Source organism: Nanorana parkeri, unplaced genomic scaffold (assembly GCF_000935625.1).
Source record: "Nanorana parkeri isolate BGI_ZX_2015 unplaced genomic scaffold, ASM93562v1 scaffold744, whole genome shotgun sequence".
NCBI lineage: Eukaryota > Metazoa > Chordata > Amphibia > Anura > Dicroglossidae > Nanorana > Nanorana parkeri.
This window is the reverse complement of record NW_017307012.1, coordinates 167391-188398: the sequence shown is the minus strand read 5'-3', so window position 1 is coordinate 188398 and position 21008 is coordinate 167391. Positions and strand designations below refer to the sequence as shown.

The 21008-nt window shown below is 43.4% G+C and overlaps 1 protein-coding gene across 2 annotated transcripts in view; it reads right to left on the bottom strand.

The window, feature by feature from the left end:
* The window catches only part of SPTBN1 (spectrin beta, non-erythrocytic 1), a 175362-nt gene extending 154369 nt beyond the window's left edge, over nt 1-20993 (bottom strand). The window contains exon 1 of one of the 2 annotated variants that reach the window (XM_018564321.1): nt 20848-20993. The gene's annotated coding sequence lies outside the window, so the exon portion shown is untranslated. The remainder of the gene's footprint in view (nt 1-20847) is intronic. The other variant, XM_018564323.1, reaches the window with a different exon arrangement.
* Nucleotides 20994-21008: the final 15 nt, after the last annotated feature.

The following is a 21008-nucleotide window of genomic DNA, read 5'->3' as shown; positions in this document are numbered from 1 at the left end:
CACGACACCCTGGTTGACAATGGCTGCTCTAGCTCTCTCAGAGAAGAGGCCGTTCTGCTTCAACCTGCAACCATCTTACTTTTTAAAACTGGCAAGAAATGTGAATGTTCCTTCCCGGTAACCATGGCGACACTAGGGACATTCCATAGAACTCAGGAAGCAACTGGAATACATGGGGCCGTTTCAACAGAACAGCAGCAGAGAAGTTAGCTTGCAATGTGTATAAAATGACCTGGAGAGGATTTTTTTTACTAACGTGGAGTTATGCTTGAAGTTTTTTTTTACTATTTGCAGTGACAGTTTTACACACTGCAATCAATATTATGTCCTTGCCTGCTTCAACAACATAACACTAACACACAATTAAAAAAATGGAACATTCCACAAGCCATCGTCCTAATTAAAAATTCAAATGTCTCCAGTTAACAGCTGCGATATTTCACCTATTGTGGAGGACATGGCTGCCCTGCATGGGAATGTTGTTTCGCCTGGAAAGGTCACTTGAAGGTTAACAGCCTCAATCTACAAACTGTAGATGCCGAACTGCACTCCTGAAACGCCAATGATGGCTGTTATTTACAGCAAGGAGATGACAGCTGTGGAAACATCCCAGAAAAGCCTTGGTATTCCGTACACTTCTTCCCCGAGCCCTCTCACCAGTCTTACGATGGAAGACCTGCATCTGGCAATTTTTTCACTAACAAATAAATTAACCAAGAAGCTCAGAGAGAAAAAAATAAAAAGTTTATTTTTCCCATAGAAAAGAGAACGTACAAAGATACATTTGTAGACCTACAGCTTCAGAAGAAGTCATGATTATCCAAGCAATCGGTCACATGACCAGTGCCTTGGCATACATCTGATGGGTCTCTGCTAAGACCAGACTGTTAAGGCCGAGCCAGCTAATCAGTGTCAGTCTCTAGAGGATCATTCACTTTGGCTGATGCAACATGACCAACGCCCCATCGCCGAGGTATGGCAATCCACTTTCAGAGGTGTAGATATCATTCTCGGAGATATCTGCTCATTCAAGAGCAGCCTAAAAAAATAAAACACACGCTAATACAGGGGTGGACAAATTCATATGCAATTCAGGAGCCTGTCTGTCGAATCCAGGAGCCAGCTACATTGATAACTAAAGTAAACCCCAAAAGACAGATGACAGCTGGAATTTGGAGCATTGGCTGACCTAATTGATTTGTTTTGTTCAGGCTGACGGAAAGAAATCTAACAGGATTCCTCCATCCACGCCAAAGATCAAGGAAGAAATCCTCCCATGGGCTATTATATCCTAACAGTCAGCACCTGCCGATGTCAGAATAACCTAACAGTAATTGCAGCTGATTGGCTGTAGTCAGTTTGGCCAACAATTTTCGACCTGGCTCCTTACTCGGTTGCCTTTTTTTGAGCCAGCAGGGCAATTTCTTTTGAATCGGCCGAAATTCAAGAGTGTCAGCTTTAGAATATCAGGAGAGTCTTCTGGTTGGTACTCGAAATTTGATCACGTGTTTGGGCTGTATTCAGTAGACCTCCTGGGGGTGGAGGGTCACTGCTGTCATAGAATGTAGGGGACAATTAATGTTAACCTTGACAGTTTTTTTTTTTACATGTTCCTAATTAATACTGCTGGCTCCAAGAAGAAGTCAGATGCCACCCAGCTTAGACCATGGCATTAAGACCAGTATAATCATCTTATCTGTGGTCTTAGAGAAATAATGCCATTTGGCTTCCCTCACCCTCCCAAACAATAAGTTACAGTAAAATAAAGTAATTTGTTAATTTAAGCCTAAACCTTCAGATCCCAAAAATATGTTTAGTAGTGGACCTTTATGTTACGATATTCTTAGGAAATGTTTTGTTCCGATATTGACAGCAGGTCCTTGAAAACATTCTTGGTAACTACGTTTTTTTCTTCATGCCTCCATGGAACTTCTAGCGTAGCCACCGACTGAACAATCCCAAGAACAACCACAGAAAGGACGTGACAGCGCTCATCCATACTGCCCACCATTTGCCTTCCTGTTGGAGGGAGGCTCGTCTTGTATATTGGTCAAAAGCCCATTGCAAGGCACTACGCCCATGAGTCTATCAATCGTAAGCTATTAATTATTTACTACTCTTCTATGTACTAGGGTCTACTTAAATATGATTTAACATGCGCCTTTAAAAAAAAACAAAAAAAAACACTACACTACAGTTCCCCTTTAACTCTATATTTTTCTACACAAAGAACCAACATTATTCTGGCATTACAGTTCCATATACATCAATATTATCGCAAAAAAGACTGGATTTGATCCATCTCAGAACATAATTATTTTACTTTCTGTAAAACATGAGGATATTGAGCATTGTTACTAGGAGATTAGTTTAGAAGAAGCTCCTATTTATTTTGAGCCCTACCCCGAACAATGTGCATTAAAACAGATTTGCAGGAAATGAGTCTATTACTACGCTGTCATTTCTTGTGCCATTAGGCCATTGTGGTCATTAGGGACTGAACCACACCTTTCTGCATCCAGCCAGGTACAACAATGCTTGCACTTTACCGGCAGACTGGGCCTAGAAACAACATCTATGGATTATACTTTTTACAGGATATGTTCTGACAGACATACGGGTGTTCAGATTCATACACAAGACGCAATTATGAACATGACACAGGGCATCTCTTATACATAAAACACAAACATGGGCACTAAAGGAAGTTGAGTGGGAACTGATTTAATATAAGGGGTTACAAAATTATACTGATTGTGTTTCTGGAAGATCTCCAATTGTTCTTATGCAAGTTAAATGGGGATTGACCTGTTTTAGTCCATCAGTGTCTGGTATATCCTTTTTAAAACTACAGGAGGTACGCTGCATATATAATCAGGCATTCTATTTCTTCTGCTCAGTGGGGTTGTTTATTAACTGTCAAGTACGGCATGTATACAATGCACAGGAGATAAGTATTAGAGGACAGTATCCAATCCAGCCACTTCACCAAACTAGGGCCACAAACTTTAGGTCTACTAGGTATCCACAGACAAAGCTGCTGCCATCTGCCGTTTCAGACTATGGCTAACTGGAAATAACAAGTGTCATCACAGTGACATCTGGCCCAAAATCATACAAATGTTTACAGCACTCATTTCACCTATGCTTGAGTAGGTGAAACCACTGCTAGTCTGCCTGGGAAAGGAAAAATACATTGACCACACCACCAGTTATTAGAGCCTCAAGAAGATGCCTGGGAAAGGGCTAATTGATGACCACACCACCGGTTATTAGAGCCTCAAGAAGATGCCTGGGAAAGGGCTAAATGTTGACCACCACCAGTTATTAGAGCCCCAAGATGCCTGGGAAAGGGCTAAATCACGACCACACCAATGGTTATTAGAGCCCTAAGAAGATGAAGTATTTGGCCCCAACTCCACCAGGCAAAGTTTCTTACAGACAAAGGCTCCCCTTTCCAGGCAAACAAAGTATATACCTGTTTGATCACTAAAGTAAATATGTCACCAGCACACCAAGGATCTTCATCCAGTAATGCCTATATTGACGTTCATTCATCGTGTCAGACAAAGCTTTGACTGACACGATGAATGGACAGCAATAAAGACATTACCGGATGAAGATTCTTGGTGTGCTGCTGAAATATTTACTTCTTGGATGTATGTCTCTGCCATCTGCAGAGTTACTTGAGCACCCATAAGGAATACATTGGCTAGGAGTGTGGTGGGATAGCTACATGATTCAGTTTTTATCACCGACACACCTTGTACCCCCTGATTTGTAGTCGTCGCCCCACGGGAAAACACTATATAGAAAAAGCATCTATATTACTTCTTTGGTTTTTCTAAACGTAATAAGATCTGGCAGAAAATGCACACGGGAAAAAAAAAAAAAAAAGATACATTTTAATAAAAAAATACAAATAAGTCACTAATGAGAACAGTTCATTGACTTGATAGTCCCAGCTGTTGAGCAGCGTTTCCCTAAAACAGAAAGGAAACATATTTGGAAGCTAAAACAATATCTGTTAGTAATTATGTGCGCAGAATGGTACTAATTGAGCAGCAATAATGTAAGCTATGTGACGTATAAACGGGCAGGCCTGCTAATGTCTGACACAGATGATTTCTGGCTTATTCAATAAAGTGCACCAAAGAGGACAGATGATCTGCAAAGTGTATGACTGGATTTCACATGGATGTACCCAGGCCACCGAAATATTAACTACGACTAGTTTCTATATTTTGTTCACCAGACTTTACTATATTAAAACATCTTCAAATTAAAACAGAGGTTACTAATATATCACTAAATATAACCTATTAAGGGATCAGTCCACTAAAAACTCATATTGCAGTATCTTTAAAGGAGAACTATGAGGTGAGTGCTTTTCACTCACCTCATAGTTCTAGCCGACCTGTGACAATGAAACTGTCACAGGTCGGCTCAGTAGATCGGGAGGTGAGCGAACACATACCGGTGTTTGCTCACTTCTCGATCCTGTCACGGTTCTCTGGGAGAAGCGCTGACTGGCGGAACGGACAGGGGAGGGGGCGGGTACAGCTGGCTCTGCCACTAGATAGGCAGAGCCAGCTGTCACTCACGCAGCTGGGCGGATCTCGACATCGATGTCGGGATCCGCTCCGGCGTCTCAGTATACCGCGAGCAGTAGCTTGCGGTATACCGAGCTTAGGGTGACGGGAGGACGCTAGTTTGTGTCCTCCCGTTACCCTAAGGAGAACTATGGGGAAAAGCCCTAAACCCATAGTTCTTCTTTAATACATGCTTCAGAGCCAAAAAGGAAACCTGCACTGAGAGGGAGTTGCTAATGCAGTATGTAAGTTATCTGGTTTTAATACCTTCTGAGTCACCGGCCAAATGCAGATTAACCACCTGCGGCCCAGCCACTGTATTAGAACGGACGGTCCACTGTCACATTGTTTCGGGAGGACATACCTGTACAAATTAGTGAAATAAACATGATGATTGTAGTCCATCACAGGAGCTTGGATCGGTGGCTACTTTACGCACACACAGGGACCACGGGGACCAAAAGTATCCACCCTCCAGGAGGAAGGACAGTGTCGGCACTAATTCAGAGACGATTTGAGGATCTACAGCCGAGTGATACACAAATAAGATACATTTTTGTTAATAGTTAAAGGTACTTGGATACATTAAGATTTAACTCCTGAGTTTAGTGTCACTTTAAGTTATGTATGGGCAAATCTGCCAGGATCCAACATGAAGCTGCTAAAAGAGGAGATAGTAGTCTCCTTTTTTAGACCTGTATCTCCAAGGAGAAATGTTCAAGGATAATCGCCATTGAGCACGGCCTATAGTTATTTGATTTGTTTATTTAACATGTATTCTGGGGTTGCAGTTCTGTGTACTTTATACCATTTTGTGCAGTAAATAGCTAGATTATCCAAGCAGAATGCAGAGCTTTCAAGGTGCCCATCTTCTTTCCAGCTCCACTACAAAACGCAAAACAGACACAGTCTTCTTTTTCTGCTTCGCAGTAATCTGTCATCTCCCTGTAATTTCATAACGCCATCCCCTCTCATTTTCCGGTGCTATATTAGGAGCTGTACTCAAAGGTCTTATATTTTCTGTTGAAATCAATTCTATGATCTCCAATTACCAGCGTTCTGCCCGCTACAGGTCTGATATGTCAGTGCTATTTGAGTCAACATCTCGGAGTTCAATATTGTACTGAAGGACGTTTAACTGGAGCATAAGCTTAGGCACAAGCGCCCTGACAGATGCATCCTGACAAGCTAGCCTGTGTATAACAGTCCCCATTAGCCTCCATGGTGAACACAGGCTATAATGTGCGTACTCCCCAGGTCAGTGAGCACAGGGACATGGCTCGGAGCCTGCTGAGATGCTGCGAGGGGCCAACTAGCACTATGGGTCTGATTTACTAAAGTGTAAGATGAGGGGAAATAAAGTAAACCTGGGCACCTGGAAACAAAGTGCATCCTCAACATGCAAATGTGAACCAGAAATAAAAAAAGCTTCTGCCACCGTCTGCTTGTGTGAATATTCACACTAGACCATTCCTCAAACCAGCTGCTATGTTAGCTGCAATGCACATCTGAGCACCAGGTGTCCAGATTAAACTGTGTAGATCCACGCTCCCCCAATGTGCATGACCCCTTAGGGCAGGGGTAGGCAAATGAATATGGAGCCAGTTTCTCCATTCCAGGAGCCAGAAGGATTATTTGAAGGAGCCAGCTCCATTGACAACAACTAGAAAGCCTCAAAAGTTAGGCGCTAGCTGGAAATTTTAGGAAGCACTGGCGACCTGGCTCCTGAGATTTGTCCAGCTCTGCTTTAGGGCCATGTCACACTAACAACTACTGCTAAAGAGCATTCCTCTGCTCCTAGGGCATTGCAACGATGGAACGACTCCTTGCTGGTGGCACAGGAACAGCCAAGTCATCTCTAGTTTCCTGACTGTCAAGCTGATAGTGGCTTCTATAGCTACTAAATCACAAGTAACGTATTTGCCGGCGTATAAGACCTAAGCTACATACAGTATACCGAAGTATACCCGGCGTATAAGACGACCCCCGATTTTCGGGCGATTTTTTTGGGTCTCAAACCCCGTCTTATACGCCGGCAAATACGGTATGCAGATCCCGAGCTTTGACTCTGCTATTGCTTCACTTTGACTTTCCAATTTACTTGTTCAGGGTAAAAAAAATATATACAGAGGCCGAAGGCAGCCAGGTACCCAGCATTCTCAGAACAGAGTCTGTCATGGCAGTCTCCTTATTTCACAGTACAGTTTCAGTAAGTTAGTAACCTGGAACAAGCATGCAGTTGGGAGACCCGACTTTACTCTGACATCCCTGATTTCCATACTTGCTCCAGGTTAGTGACTCCAAGTACTGAAGCTAGAAACTGCCAGACAAGAACCATGTCTAAAGGACCTAGAGGGTGGCACCTTTAACCTATGGTTTCCCACTTTGGCGTTTGACTTTGAACAGGTTCTCTTTAAATGCAATATAAACCAAATGCTAACTAGTGAGTAAGGAACTTAGCTTATCTGATCTACAGGCCAGAAGGTCCTTGTAATGAGCCAGGAAATGTGCTTCTATGGGCAGCAGGGAAAGCTCATAAATGTTAGATACTGGCAGTATAATTATGGCACATTAATGACCTCCCAATCTTCCGCTGGAATGTCTTCATTTATTTCACATTAAAACATTATTTGGGAGCGGGAATACCCAAAACTCCAACAGGCAGGAATGTTCACTAAGTACCGAAGAAAGTTAAGAAGTGGATGGGTGACTCGACTTGCTCTACTCCCACTTAATAGATCACTAATGGGTGGGCTGGCTTTTCTAAAGCATCACCTAACCTGAAAGAGAAGCTGGAATAATAATATAGCAATGATTCCAATGTAATGCTCGAGTGTTAGAGAGAGAAGAAGCACAAGGATCAGTTCATGTGGAGCCAACGAGCATGCTGACCGGAGGAGAAAATGGAGTGACAGATGAGCTCATCACTGTGCTGCTTCTCCTTTCACTGTCCAGGATGGGGACTGGTCCATGACATCCACGGCTAATAAATGGGTTAAATGATGCTGCTCTTCTGCCCGAGGACCTCAGGTTGCAGAAAAGTACTGTGGGGGCAGCTTTGGATTGAAGGTGAATATGGCAGGAAAAGTTGTTCTTTCATTTTATCATCTTTTGGGCTATTTTTTTTTTTATCTTGCCCTCTAGCTGCTTGAACTTAGCTTTCCCCAGCAGCATATTCTTACCTTTGTTTTGCTTTCCTGTCGCTGGGAAAGAAAGCCCTGTGTAAGCTATGAGACATCGCAGTTAAAATTTACAAAGATCTATGAACTCCCTATGTGACAGTAGGGATTGATCCAGTCACATGGAGCGAGTCACATGCTCCTCCATACCTAGAGGTAGAAGGTTATTTCTTCAGATCCCAGCAAAGGAAAGGTAGCTGAGGGGTAGAGGATTACAGCTCCTGAGTAGCCAGAGCACAGGTTTGCATTAAAGGGTATATATGCTCAAAAACTAAACAAATAGTATTACTATATTGAATTTCCACAAGTTCTAGCCCACTACTAATAACCATATCCATCTAGAAGTTTGTACACTTACCTATAGAAGATGCCCATAGGATGCACTTCCTCAATTCAGCCCTTTGAATATGTACTTCCTTGTGTCCCCACCCACAGGGCCTGCCTTCTGAGCTACAACTTAACGTCTGAGCAATGTGACATCATCATTGCTTGCTGGAAGCAATGCATGATGGGCAATGTAGCCTTGAGAAATCGAGATTGTATCACATCAAGCAGCGGGGGGAGAGAAGCAAAACACACTGGGAAGTTGTTAAAAGTGATGTGCAGACAGAAGGCAGCACTCACTACATAAAAGGGATGTATTTCAAGACAGCTTTAATTGTAGTATTATTATTATTCTACAGGATTTATATAGTGCCAACAGTTTGTGCAGCCTTTAACAAAACAGAGAGACAATACAGTTAAGAATACAATTTCAGTACAGGAGGTAGGAGGGCCCTGCACGTGAGAACATATAATGTAGTAGATCAAAACTTACCAAATCAGCCAACTCAAAAACAATTGACGATTGATACGTTTGAACAAAAAAGCATTACTACGTGCACATTGGGGGGAAATGTATCAAAACTGAAGCAGACAAAATCTGGAACATCTGTACATGGCAACCAATCGGCTTCTCCTTTCAGTTTGTTCAGTTAAGATTTAAAAATGAAAGAGAAGCTGATTGGTTGCTATGCACAGCTGCTCCAGATCCTGTCTGCTCCAGTTGTGATAAATTCCCCTCATACGGTATATATTCAATTAGAATTTTTTTAAATCTTTTGAAGTTGGAATTTTTGAGGTTCAAATTTACACTTTTAATGGCGCATTGTTTGATGTGATTGGTATCATTTTGAGTTTTTATGTGCATGTACACAAGTCTTTTTTGGTTTATAATTTAATAGTGCAGTATATCAATATTGCTCACAGTAGTTTCTAACACTGTTGGTGCTGCACGTGTCTAGTATGTATTCTTATTACAATGCCTATACTACGCATACACAAAGCACATCCACCCTTTGACCAGAGAGATCGACTTTATCTACAACAGGGGTGGATAAATGAATATGAAATCCAGGACCCAGTCTGTCCAATCCAGGAGCCAGCAGGATATTTTTAGGAGCTGGCCCCATTGACAACTAGAGAAAACCTCAAACATTAGGTGCCGGTTGTAATATTAAGAAGCACTGGAGACTACTGGGATGTGTCCAGCACTGGAGACTCCTGGGATTTGTCCAGCCTTGATCTACAATGAGGCTAAAGTATCTAAACTGGAGCAAGTAAAACAAAAAAACTCAGTGACGCAATATGTTGTTATTGGAAAAAAGAATGCTGTGAATTCTAGAACATCAACATACTGTGTACATATGGGTAACACAGACACACTTGGGAAGATGTGGGAACTCAGTACTACCCTAACATTGGAGGCTGTGACATGATTACCTCATGATGTTTTGGAATATGACGACTGAAGAACGGATGCTATCTGATTACACAGCAATGTGCAGGGCGGAAGCGCAGTCAGCTGACATAAAACAGACGCCACTCTGAGTGTGGGAGAGTGGTCGGGATAGAAGGGATCTGGGTGGATTACTGAACGGAGCAAGGTGTTTGGAAATTATTCCCAACAAAAATGTGAGGATTCTCCTTTCCTTAATCTCACGGCACTTATCCCAAATGCAGATAAAAATTCTAACAAGAGCCGGCAGCTGTGATGGACGACATCCTATTATGAAACAGAAGAACGTTAAAAGTTTTCTTATCACATGGAGATGGATTTAAGCTGGCCACAGACATCAGAGAATGGTTCCAAGTTGTGTGCATGATCCAACCATCTCAAGATATCTTCTGGCCCAGCCTCTGTACTAAACTAGGATGCTCTGGTTGATGCATTTATATCAGGGGTAGGCAACCCCTGTGCTGAAACTAAAAAAAAAAAAAAAAATCGGCTGTGCCAAGGTTGCCTACCCCGATTTAGATAATAGAGGGGGAATATACAAACTTATGTTTCCTTGTGGTACTTTATTTGCACGGTTACATTTTCCAGACAAGATTTCAGGGGCCAACCCCTTCCCCGGGGTAGACCTACAAAAGCTTGTCCTGAAAATGTAGCCGTTAGTGCAAATAAAAAAAAAGACAGTACTCAACTGTGTTGTTGCAAGAGCACTAATATGGCTACAATCAATTTAAGGCCTGGTTCACACCTGGGCGTTTTACAGCGCGTTCCTACGTGTGAAAACCAATGATTGCCCATGGGCATGGTTCCCACCTGGGCGTATTACATCGCGTAGGAACACGCTGCAAAACGCCCTATGCCCAAAGAAGTACAGGAGCTTCTTTGTGGCGTATTTGCCGCGCGTATCCATTGGGATACAGCCAGGTAGCCCTCGGAAAAAAGCACGACAAACGCGCATTTTCGATACGCCTAGGTGTGAACCCAGCCTAAAGCTCATCTCTGGGAAAACAAAAAGTGCCCATGTAGTGGGGCTACCCTCACACTGCAAGGGTTTAAGTGTTCATTTCTGTCTAGGGGACTGTAGTAAGAAGATTTACTAACCTGATCCCCGCCTCCCACCAGCTCCCTCAGGGCTGCTAGACCGGTCCTGGCAGCCTCTTCTCCCCCTTCACTCTGGCAGGATCACGGACGGCATTGCATCTAATTCAAGTTCCATAAACCTGCATAAAGCCAGTGAAACACTGCACGTAGAGCCACGATCAAAGCGAAGCTGCGAGGCGCAAACATTCACTTGCAGTGTGAGAGACCTTTAAGACTTTCATCTCGCCTCGCTCAGCTCTTCATCTTCAGCCAATCCACTCATACATAAGAACTCAATGGAATTTGCGTCCCGACGTGCAGGTTTATATGCGCGAGCCAATTTGCTGAACATTCATTTTGCTCATTTTGGCGCGCTCAGATATGCGAGCTCTCGCCATCTGATGCACACGAGAGGAAATTGCAAGACACACTGCACGTGAAGGTCCGCACGCTGCCGCTTCCCTTTGCTCCACGCGGCTTCGCATGCAGTGTCACAGCCTTTATACATGAGGATATTGAGGGATGTCAAGGAGAGCGCTGACCGCGATGGAAAGAGGGATCAAGTTGCTAAATCTTCGTAACTGCAACCCCTGAACAAAAATGAGCACTTGACCTTTGTAGTGGGGCTACCCCAGCACTGGAAGGTTTCTTATTTGTTTGGCTGGAGATGGGCTTTAAAGTATTTTTTTAGTTGAAACAATGCAACATTTATAGCAAATCACCGAGAAATCTGACCAAAACAGCCCGATAGTGAGTCTGCCAATCAATGTCTTTTATTTAGGATAAGAAAAATATTTTAAACATTTGTTCCTTTATTTTATTTTTTTTTTAAATATGAAAATATTGCACATTATGATGTAATCTTTTTTCCATCCAGTAGGTGGAGTTCTAGCCCTCTTTCAAGTTTTCCTCTTTCTCTTTTCACCTGTTGTAAAAATACCACTAACATTAATGAGATTAATAACGCAAAGGGAAATTCACAAAACACAAGTAAATGAGTCAAAGCATGCTTGAAAGGAAGCTACTTTGGATGGGCTACCTGTTTAGCTACCCCATAAAGTATACGTGGGTCTTGTGAACAAAGTTCCACAAACCAATCTATAAATTCTTAGCTATTTTAGAGACATTCATCTGGTTTCAAGTCAGTATTTTAGAATTACAGTTAAAGAGACCCTGCCACTTTGCTTAATAATAAAACTACAATTGATGGTCTTAGAGTTTCATGTTCTTATCTTAAAATTTTACTTTTTTTTTTTCTTTTTAACTGTATATGGGTCCGTCACACCTTTTCTGCACTCAGTGGCCAATACAGACTCTTCGCTTCTAATCTTAGTAAAGCTTTTTCCAGTGGAGCTGTGTAGACAGCTGCCCATCAAACGAATAGCCTGAAAAATTCTTTAGCCATGGCATGCCAATGTCTGCTATTGCAACTATTCCAGATAGCAATGATAAGCACATAGAATGGAAGCCCTAATTCACACGTGTCATTCCAAGTGACAAACATTTCCACAGCTGTCATACTAATACCCCATTATGCAAGACAGGCATAGGCAGCATCTGGTCCATCAACTGCCTTGCAAGTACAAGTGTCAGGCTGCCATCACAATATAGCATACTGCTATCTGCAAAAGCCTATGGACAGAGCTCTGACCGCAGATGATCTAGGAGGAGCAGTAACGCACAATCACTGTACTGTACTAGTGACTGGAAGCACAGAATGCCCATGCAGAGATCATATAAATGTATAAGCTATATATAGAAGCAACTAAAATATGAATGTATATGCTGATAAAACCACTTAAATTCACATACTGAATATGATTAAACAGATCAAAAGATTTGATACTCTTAAAAGGTAATTATATACAACAGGGCTGGATAAATCCCGGGAGCCAGGCCGCCAATGCGCCTTAAAAATTACAGCCGACGCCCAACTTTTGAGATTTCTCCTATTTGCTGTCAATGGAGATAACGCCTAAAAATAATCCTGCTGGCTCCTGGATTGGACAGACTGGCTTATGAATTCCATATCACCCCTGGCATACAGGCAAACGGATTGTCAGTTACCAAGTAAAGGAGGATTCTGAAATTGACAGCAGATCAGTTAGAAGGCTTTGCCGCATTCAGGAATACTGAATTCCTGCTGCTGAAAGGTACAAAGTACAGGTACCCATAGGTATTGCCAATGGAATCCTCGGGTGTTCTAATCAGGAAAAGGTCAGATACTTCCAGGTAGCATCAGAGCTTGCCACTAAGTCCCATCATCACATAATCATATAGACACAGCAGTAAACACTGCAAAAAAAGGAGACATGATCTCAAAGAATATATAGATTAAAACATCTTCAGTGCATGTCTGCAATGCAAGCAGTGTCAGAAATCCAGTGAGCTCCTAACTTCCTGTTACATAATTGTGAAGGTTGAATAAAGACACAGGTCCATCGAGTTCAACCTATGTGGGTGTGTGTGTAAGATTAGGTGTGCCTCTGTATGTCTTGATCGTTGGGAAAAGTATATCTAGATGGTTCTTGAATGATTCCATACTCTCAGCTGATACCACTGTCTATGGAAAGGAGTCCTACAATTTTACAGCTCTCACAGTAAAGAATCCCTGTTGCCGTTTGAGATGAAACCTTTTTTCTCCCAGTTTCAGATGGTGGCCTCTTGACTGAACTAACAGTAAGCAGTTCATTGGTGATTATCCCATCGCCATTAAACAATTTGTACATTAATATCATGTCCCCTCTCAAGAGTGAACAGGCTTAACGATTGCAGTCTTTCCTGATAAAGGGGTTAGAACACCTAAATTATTAGGGGTTGGCCAACAACTCTACCTTTGCTACACTAAAATCCTAGACAGTGTCATCAGCCCTTCCTGAGTTCTCCTCTGCTGAACTACAGAATATGCCCCTTATGTTATAGATCGAGATGGAGTAAAGGTCAAGGTATTGTGCAGTCCATTAGAAAAGAGCAAGGCAGGACTGACTGACAACACTGCCTGGGATTTCAGTGTAGCAGACAAAGTGTTGTCAGTGTAAAAAGGAAGTTAGGAGCTCACTGAATTTCTAACAGAATAGGTATTTTGCTATAATTGCAGTTTTATTTTTTTATTGTGCCCAGATACACAATTGAGGAGGTCAAATCATGTCTAATTTTTTTGGGAAGTTTACCTTTGAGTCTTTAAGCTAGCAAGAAACATCAGCAATGGTCGCTTCCTATATTTCCTCAGTACAGGTTTCCATTCTGGATGTAAATGTGTTCCAGTTTGGACTCCTTGCAGCTAATAGGCTATTCCAGGGGTGGACAATTTAATAAGGAGTTGAGGAGTCAATCTGTCCAATCCAGGAACAAGCAGGATTTTATGTACAAGCCAGCTCCATTGACATCAACTAGAGAAAACCTCAAAAGTTAGGGGCCAGCTGTAATTTTTTAGAAGCGTTGGCTTCTAACCAACCCTGACCTACGACATACAAAAAAGTGCCAAAACCAATTTTATTCTGCCGATTACTCACCAATGGTAGCGGACATCATATCTCTGATCGTGCCTCTAGCTGAGCCAAGAATGAAAATCTTATTATTAGGATGTTACAAATACAATTGGAGCCACAATGAAATGGAAAATGTCCTGCTGGGCCCAGTAAACATGGAAGGGAAATCTACTTGTGGAAACAGGGTCACTAGCAGCTGTCACAACAACATAAAACCAATAGGGACCAACACAGCTCCCAATACAAGAAACCAGAGGCCAGTCTCACTGTATTAAGGTTTACTTAGCCAAATTTGACGGAAAACTACTGCCAATACAAACTAAGAGTCAGACGGCCTTTCTAAGTGAATCCAGAAATGGAAGTGTGTTCAGTTCATTACAAGGCTGCATAGCAGCTAATTAATAAGTGCCAATTACATCAAACACAACAAAAACGCGAGATGTATGTTAATTATTTCAAGATGGTTCTCCGCCTTGTCAAAAGCCCTGAAAACCTAGATCAGAGGTTCTCAAGCAATGGTACCCCAGGGGACATAAGATCAAGGGGTATGTCTGCTGCTTCTACTAAAGTCATCAGAATGGTTTCATTTGAATATATACTGTATCCCATGCAGATTCAAAAAGTCACCAGTCAAAGCTTAACATATAAATCAGGGCAAAATAAAAAACAAAAAACATATGCAGTACATTTGTGCTATACATGTGCACACGGCTCCTTATTCCTTGTTGTGGGCTGACAATACAGGTCACTGATCTCCCCTTGGGAAAATATTGTCTGGTTTTAATGCCGATTCTTTGGACTTCTGAGTCACTGACCCGGAACAAGTATGCAGATAGACTTTCTGACCTCCATACTTGTTCTGGGTCAATGGCTAAAGCTGGCCATGCACCAGTAGAATTTTGGTAAAAAAATATTGTTTTCAGAATGGACAATTTAACAATGTTTTTCTACCAGAGGAATGAAATTCTTACTCTGAATGTGGTTTTCCGGCCGGCAACACATAAATAAACATAGCATCATGCCCGTGCATCCCAAACATGAACATTAGAATTCAAAACGCTGGCGTGCAATCAAATTCGTCACACCCATGATCGTACAGTCAAATCTGAATTTACACATGAATGTTTGAACAAAATTCTACTGGAGTATGGCCAGCTAAAGAAAGCATTGAAGTCAGAGGGTCAGCAGAACACAGGGGTGGACACATTGATATGGAATTCAGGAGCCAGTCTGTCCAATCCAGGAGCCGACTCCATTGACTACAATTAGAGAAAACCTCAAACATTATAGGTGCCAGTGGTCATTTTTAAGGAGCATTGGGTACCTGGCTCCAGGAATCTGTCCAGCCCTGGCATAACAAAGGCATTTATCATTCTCAACAATGGCAGCCCCCACGTTCGTCTCATGACAGATTTACTTTAATATTCTGTGCACATTTTTAACATTTGGGGGTTAAAGAAAAAACTCCAGGCAAAATGTTGTTAACCCTTGCAATGGGGCTACCCCTGTGCTGCAAGGGTTAAGTGTTTGATTTAGTCTATATACAAGTTATACTCACCTGACAGGGGTGTGGAAATTTTTGAAAAAACTACTTGTCCAAGGGCTAAAGCGGGGGCCAAATATACTTGTACTTCATAACAATCTACTTGTCCCAATACAAAAAAAAATAGTTTTAATTAAAACTAGGGATGCACCAATACCGGTTTTTGGGTATAGAGTACCAATATTTTGCTTTCGGTACTCACCGAGTATCGGTGCTTCCATTTGCATGGAGCAGGCTTCCCGGCAATAAGGAAGCCGGGCAGCGGGTAATGAGATGCTACCCGGCTTCCTGACTGCCAGGGAAGCCGACTCCATGTTTGTCCCCCCACCTAATTTTATTCCTATCACATAGGGATTTAAAATCCTCTAAGTGATAGTTTGGAGGTGACAGGTTCTTTTTATGGAACCTGCCCTCCAACACAGAACTGATGTTCTGTGTAGTTCCTGACAGCTGAGACAGGTGGCGCTGTGATCACAGCGCACCCTGTCTCAGTGCTAACACAGAGCAGACGAAAAACCTGTTTTTCGTCTGCTCTATGGCGAGCTCATGTTCCGTGGTTTCGGGTCTGCTAGAGGAGCGGTGTGGACAGAATCGCCGCCTCTCGTTTCATACAAGTGATCAGATCACTTGAAAACGAGCGGCGGCTCCACACTGCACACTTAGCTCTGCTTGTCCGGAGCGGGGCTAAGTGTACAAAAAAACTACTCGCCCGGCGCCCGAAACTGCATGTCCCGGGCGTCGGGCGATAGGAATTCCACACCCCTGCCTGATCCTCAGACCCAGCTGGTTGTTAGACCAGCCCTTCCATCCTCTCTCCCTCTCCGCTGTAGCAGTCCAAGGATCAGAGTCCTCACGTCCAATACACAGTGTAGAGGACATGAGGACGCTGAAGAACATGCATTTGCTGAAGCGTAGGAGGAGACTGGGTGGAGGAAGAGCCGTAAGAGCCAGCCGGCCATGAGGTTCTGGTGAGTATAACGTTGTTATCTTTGCACCTAGACCAAAACAAGCACCTAACCATCGTAATGCTGGGGTAGCCCCTCTGCAAGGGTTAACACAAGCTTTGCCTATAATTAGAATATCGTGCAAAAGTAATTGCAGTAAGTGCTGCAAAAGGGGCCCAAACCAAGTACTGAGTACATATGCATGCTTGTACTTTTCAGAGGTCCGATATTGTTCTATGTACAATCCTTGTTTTATTGATTGCATGTAATACTCTACTTTTTTGAGGTTGTGGATTTGGGGTTCTTGGGGAGGGGAGGGGAGGGGAGAGGAGAGGAGAGGGGAGAGGAGAGGAGAGGAGAGGAGAGGAGAGGAAAGTTACAAAGCAGAGAATTCAGGAAGTTCATCATCTTGATCCTGTGAGGTTCTCCCTGGATTCTGGCTGCAGTGGAGTACAGAGTATTTAGATGAAGAACAATGGACTGGACCTGTTGGGTTTAGTAGGTGACAGTGTTGGTTGGGTGTCATTGGTAGCCCACTGGTTTCTTACTTGTTGCCTCGAATTCTTATATAAACATATTCTGCTCGTGTATTATAATGTTCACCATGACAGGTTTCAGGCAATATTCCCCGGGAGATGTATGCAATATAGCCCCTGGAGCAGGGCATTCTGCATCAATGTCATCCAAAATCAGTATTCATTCAGGAATAACTAAACAAATACCTTTCTGAAAGTCACAAACATCTGCAGCACTCTATCAATGGAATTAACCATCAAAAAGCCCTCAATATATATTTTATACTAGAACAAAAGATCAGAAAATAGCACAATGAAAGAAAGCAAATAATGACAAGACGTTATACCTATGCGGCCTGCAAGTTCAGAAATAGTGATCATTCACGTTGTCAGAATTTGAAGTGAAATATTTGATGATTAATTTTTATGTTCTATAGAACGTGTGCTGAGATGCTCCACATTCAGGTCTCAAAACAGATCAAACATTAAAAAAAATAAGACTGCAACAAAATGGATTTTTAAAAAGGAGAAGGCATTAACAGAGTGATGATCGATACCGACCAAACAGGAAATGTTGCTTTCCAGAAGACACAGGGATGAGATATATGGAATTCTAATACTCTCCTTTGAAAGCCATTATCAAGTTTACTTAGTAAGACCATCTGAAGACCAACGATGATGAGCAAAGGTCAAAATCCCATAGAAACCAAAGAAATCAGATTTCACTTCCCATCGGCTTAGCGCAGTCTAGTCAAGAAATCCTTGTCTGGCAATTAAGGTTTCTGCACTTTTCTTGGCCATGTCCAGGAAGCATACATCTCCATACCAAATAAAGGAAGGTATAACACGGGGATAGGCAAGTTTATATGGAGCCAGTCTGTCCAATCCAGAAGCCAGCTCCATTAACAACAACTAGAGAAAACCTCAAAAAAGTTAGGTGCCGGTGCAATTTATAGGGAGCATTGACAGCCTGGCTCCTGTTTAGGAGCCACTCTGTCCAATCCAGAAGCCAGCTCCATTGACAACAACTAGAGAAAACCTCAAAAGTTAAGCGCCCACTGTAAATGAAGGACCATTGGCTACCTGGCTCCGGTTGGGATTAGTCCAGCCTTAATATAGTGCGAATCACATTTAGCGCTGTGCTCCCAATTCTTAATCTGCAAAGTGCCAGCTCTAAATATCTGTGTGCTCCCTACTCTGCACAGGCTCATTGGCCAATAAATGCCCTAAAGACATCTATAGGACCAACAACTTATTCTGGCCCTGAGCAGGAAATTGGCACACATGTAGTGGGGGAACTGGACTTTGTAAGGTGCGGATGGGAAGCAGAGGAGCAAGTGTTATCAACTCCATTATACTTTCCTATTCGGAGCTAATGACTTATATTTCCTGAATTTGTCCTTTAAAGAAATCTGAACGCATTGTTAGTGGAATGCCATGCATCCGGCCACGCCTGGGAAGTATTCCACCCATCCACTACCACCACAGTAGCATACTTCCCTGCATTCCAGTGCTGCCATTAGTAGGTGCTGAGTTTTCCTAATGCTAGAAATCTATTATGGAAAGCCATCTGCAGAAGGAATGGATCAGCTAAGTACTATCTGGCTTGGAAATTTGTAGCCCAGTTAATGTTACTAGCTACACAGTAAACTAATGGAATGATGCTGTCAATGGTCATGTAAACTAAATCTGACTTTCTAAATGATGTCTAATGCAGGGAAAGGGGGGCACTGATAGATACAGATCCATTACACAGGGTACAGATCTATAAACCCAGCCCTGTGCGGACACATCTTTAAATCCATAACACCCATAAGCTTATCATTACCATTTTAACAAGCAAACTCATACCAAACTAGTTCTGATCCAAAAATGGGACTGATGTATTAACAGTAATCCGTTTTATCTTGTAGCATCAAATATATAGCCGGTCTATCCAAACCAGGAGCCAGCAGCATTTTCTTCTAGGAGCCAGCTCCATTGACAACAACTAAAGAAAACCTCAAAAGTTAGGCACCGGCTGCAATTTATAGGGAGCATTGGCGACCTGGCTTCTGTTTAGGCACCAGTCTGTCCAATACAGAAGCCAGCAGGATTGTTTTAGGAGCCAGCTCCATTGACAACTAGAGAGAGAACCTCAAAAGTTAGGCACCGGCTGCAATTTATAGGGAGCATTGGCCACCTGGCTTCTGTTTAGGCACCAGTCTGCCGAATCCAAAAGCCAGCAGGATTGTTTTAGGAGCCAGCTCCATTAACAACTAGAGAACCTGAAAAGTTAGGCACCAGCTGCAATTTGTAGGGAGCATTGGCCACCTGGCTTCTGTTCAGGAGCCAGCAGAATTTATTTTAGGGGCCAGCCCTACTGACAACAGCTAGGTTGTTGGCACCGGCCATCATTTTTAAAAGGAGCACTGGCGATGTGTCCAGACCTGATGTACATTTGTTCGCCATCGACGGCTCCACTGTGGATAGAGTTTTCTTTGCTCCTAAATTTCTCATCTGTCCGTTCCAACTTGGGATTAAACCGTTGCAGGAGGGTTAAGTTTTCTAGACCTTGAAACTGGATCTATCTCCATCTGACCGCATTAAATCTGCAGAACTGTAATTAACCACCCCCACTGCCTTCATTACAGGGCACCATGACAAGCACTATGCTACACAGAGTTGCCATTACAGCAAGTGCTCGGAGCTTTAATATTAGAACAGTAAATCAGGGAGGGGGGCATTTAGGCAGTACCCCCCCCCTCCTCCAGCCACCCTAGGGTGGGGTTAGGACAGGCACCACAAGCATATGCCCATGTAAGCAGCAAGGAACACATTGGGATTGTCAGTTTGCTGCAGAGTGCTGCATCATCCTCAGCAGCGGCGCATGGAAACCTTGTGCTGCATTGAATTTTAGACACCCAGGTGATTTTCCCAGACAAACCCTTTATGAACGGCTAACGTGCCCCTCCCTCATGGTGTGCCAATGGCATCCGACCTGTGCCACCACGACACTTGCAGGAGGGCATGCAGACCTGTCAATGACACCGCAATCCACTTGTCCAAAGATGAAATGGCTGCAACTTCAGATTGCCACATATCGCAATAAAATAATAACCCATCGCATGGAAATCCAGGATGGAACTGGGAGCAGTTAGGGAAACCATGGCAACTATCCAACAGGGTGACGACGGCGCCCAGGAAAATCAGAGACACAGAAATGATTTTTAAAAATCATACAAAGCGACATCCATATAGGGCAGGACGGGAGATGGACAATGACATTGGGGATCAATAAACATGATCAGTGTGATCAGGAATGGATCTCATACATGGAGAGGAGTGTGTAGAAATCACACAGCAGAAGCTCCATCCATGAACAGAGGACCACGCCTGGACCGTTATTACAAGATCTCTAATTACACCCAGCACAGACCCCAGCCTCTTCCCAGGGGGGGCACTGCCAGCCATCGGTCACCTCCAGCCCCTCCTTGCCATGGTCTCCCCGGGAAGGAGAATAGAGCACAGGGAGAGGAGGGACACCATTCTGCTGCAATGCAATGATGCGGACTGCAGCCGGGAGCATCCATCGCTCCCCAGCGCATTATTCCTGATGGAAGGCGTGGGCACACATCCCTGCCCGGGTGTCTGCGGCGCGGTGACCCCACCACCCCCTCCTCCACCAGAATCACCCTGCGATCCCCGATGCAGCATCCTCAGTTCCCCCATCATACACAACGGCGCCGTTACCTGGAATGCACTAAAGTGTGGAGTCTGCGAGAAGGCAGCCGCCCGAACGAGGAGAACGGATGAAATGAAGGGAGTGACTGGAGGAATCCGCAGCCTCACACACAGCAACAGCTGCACTGATTCTTCCCGGAGAGGGGCGGGGATAGGCAGCGCCCGCGCCG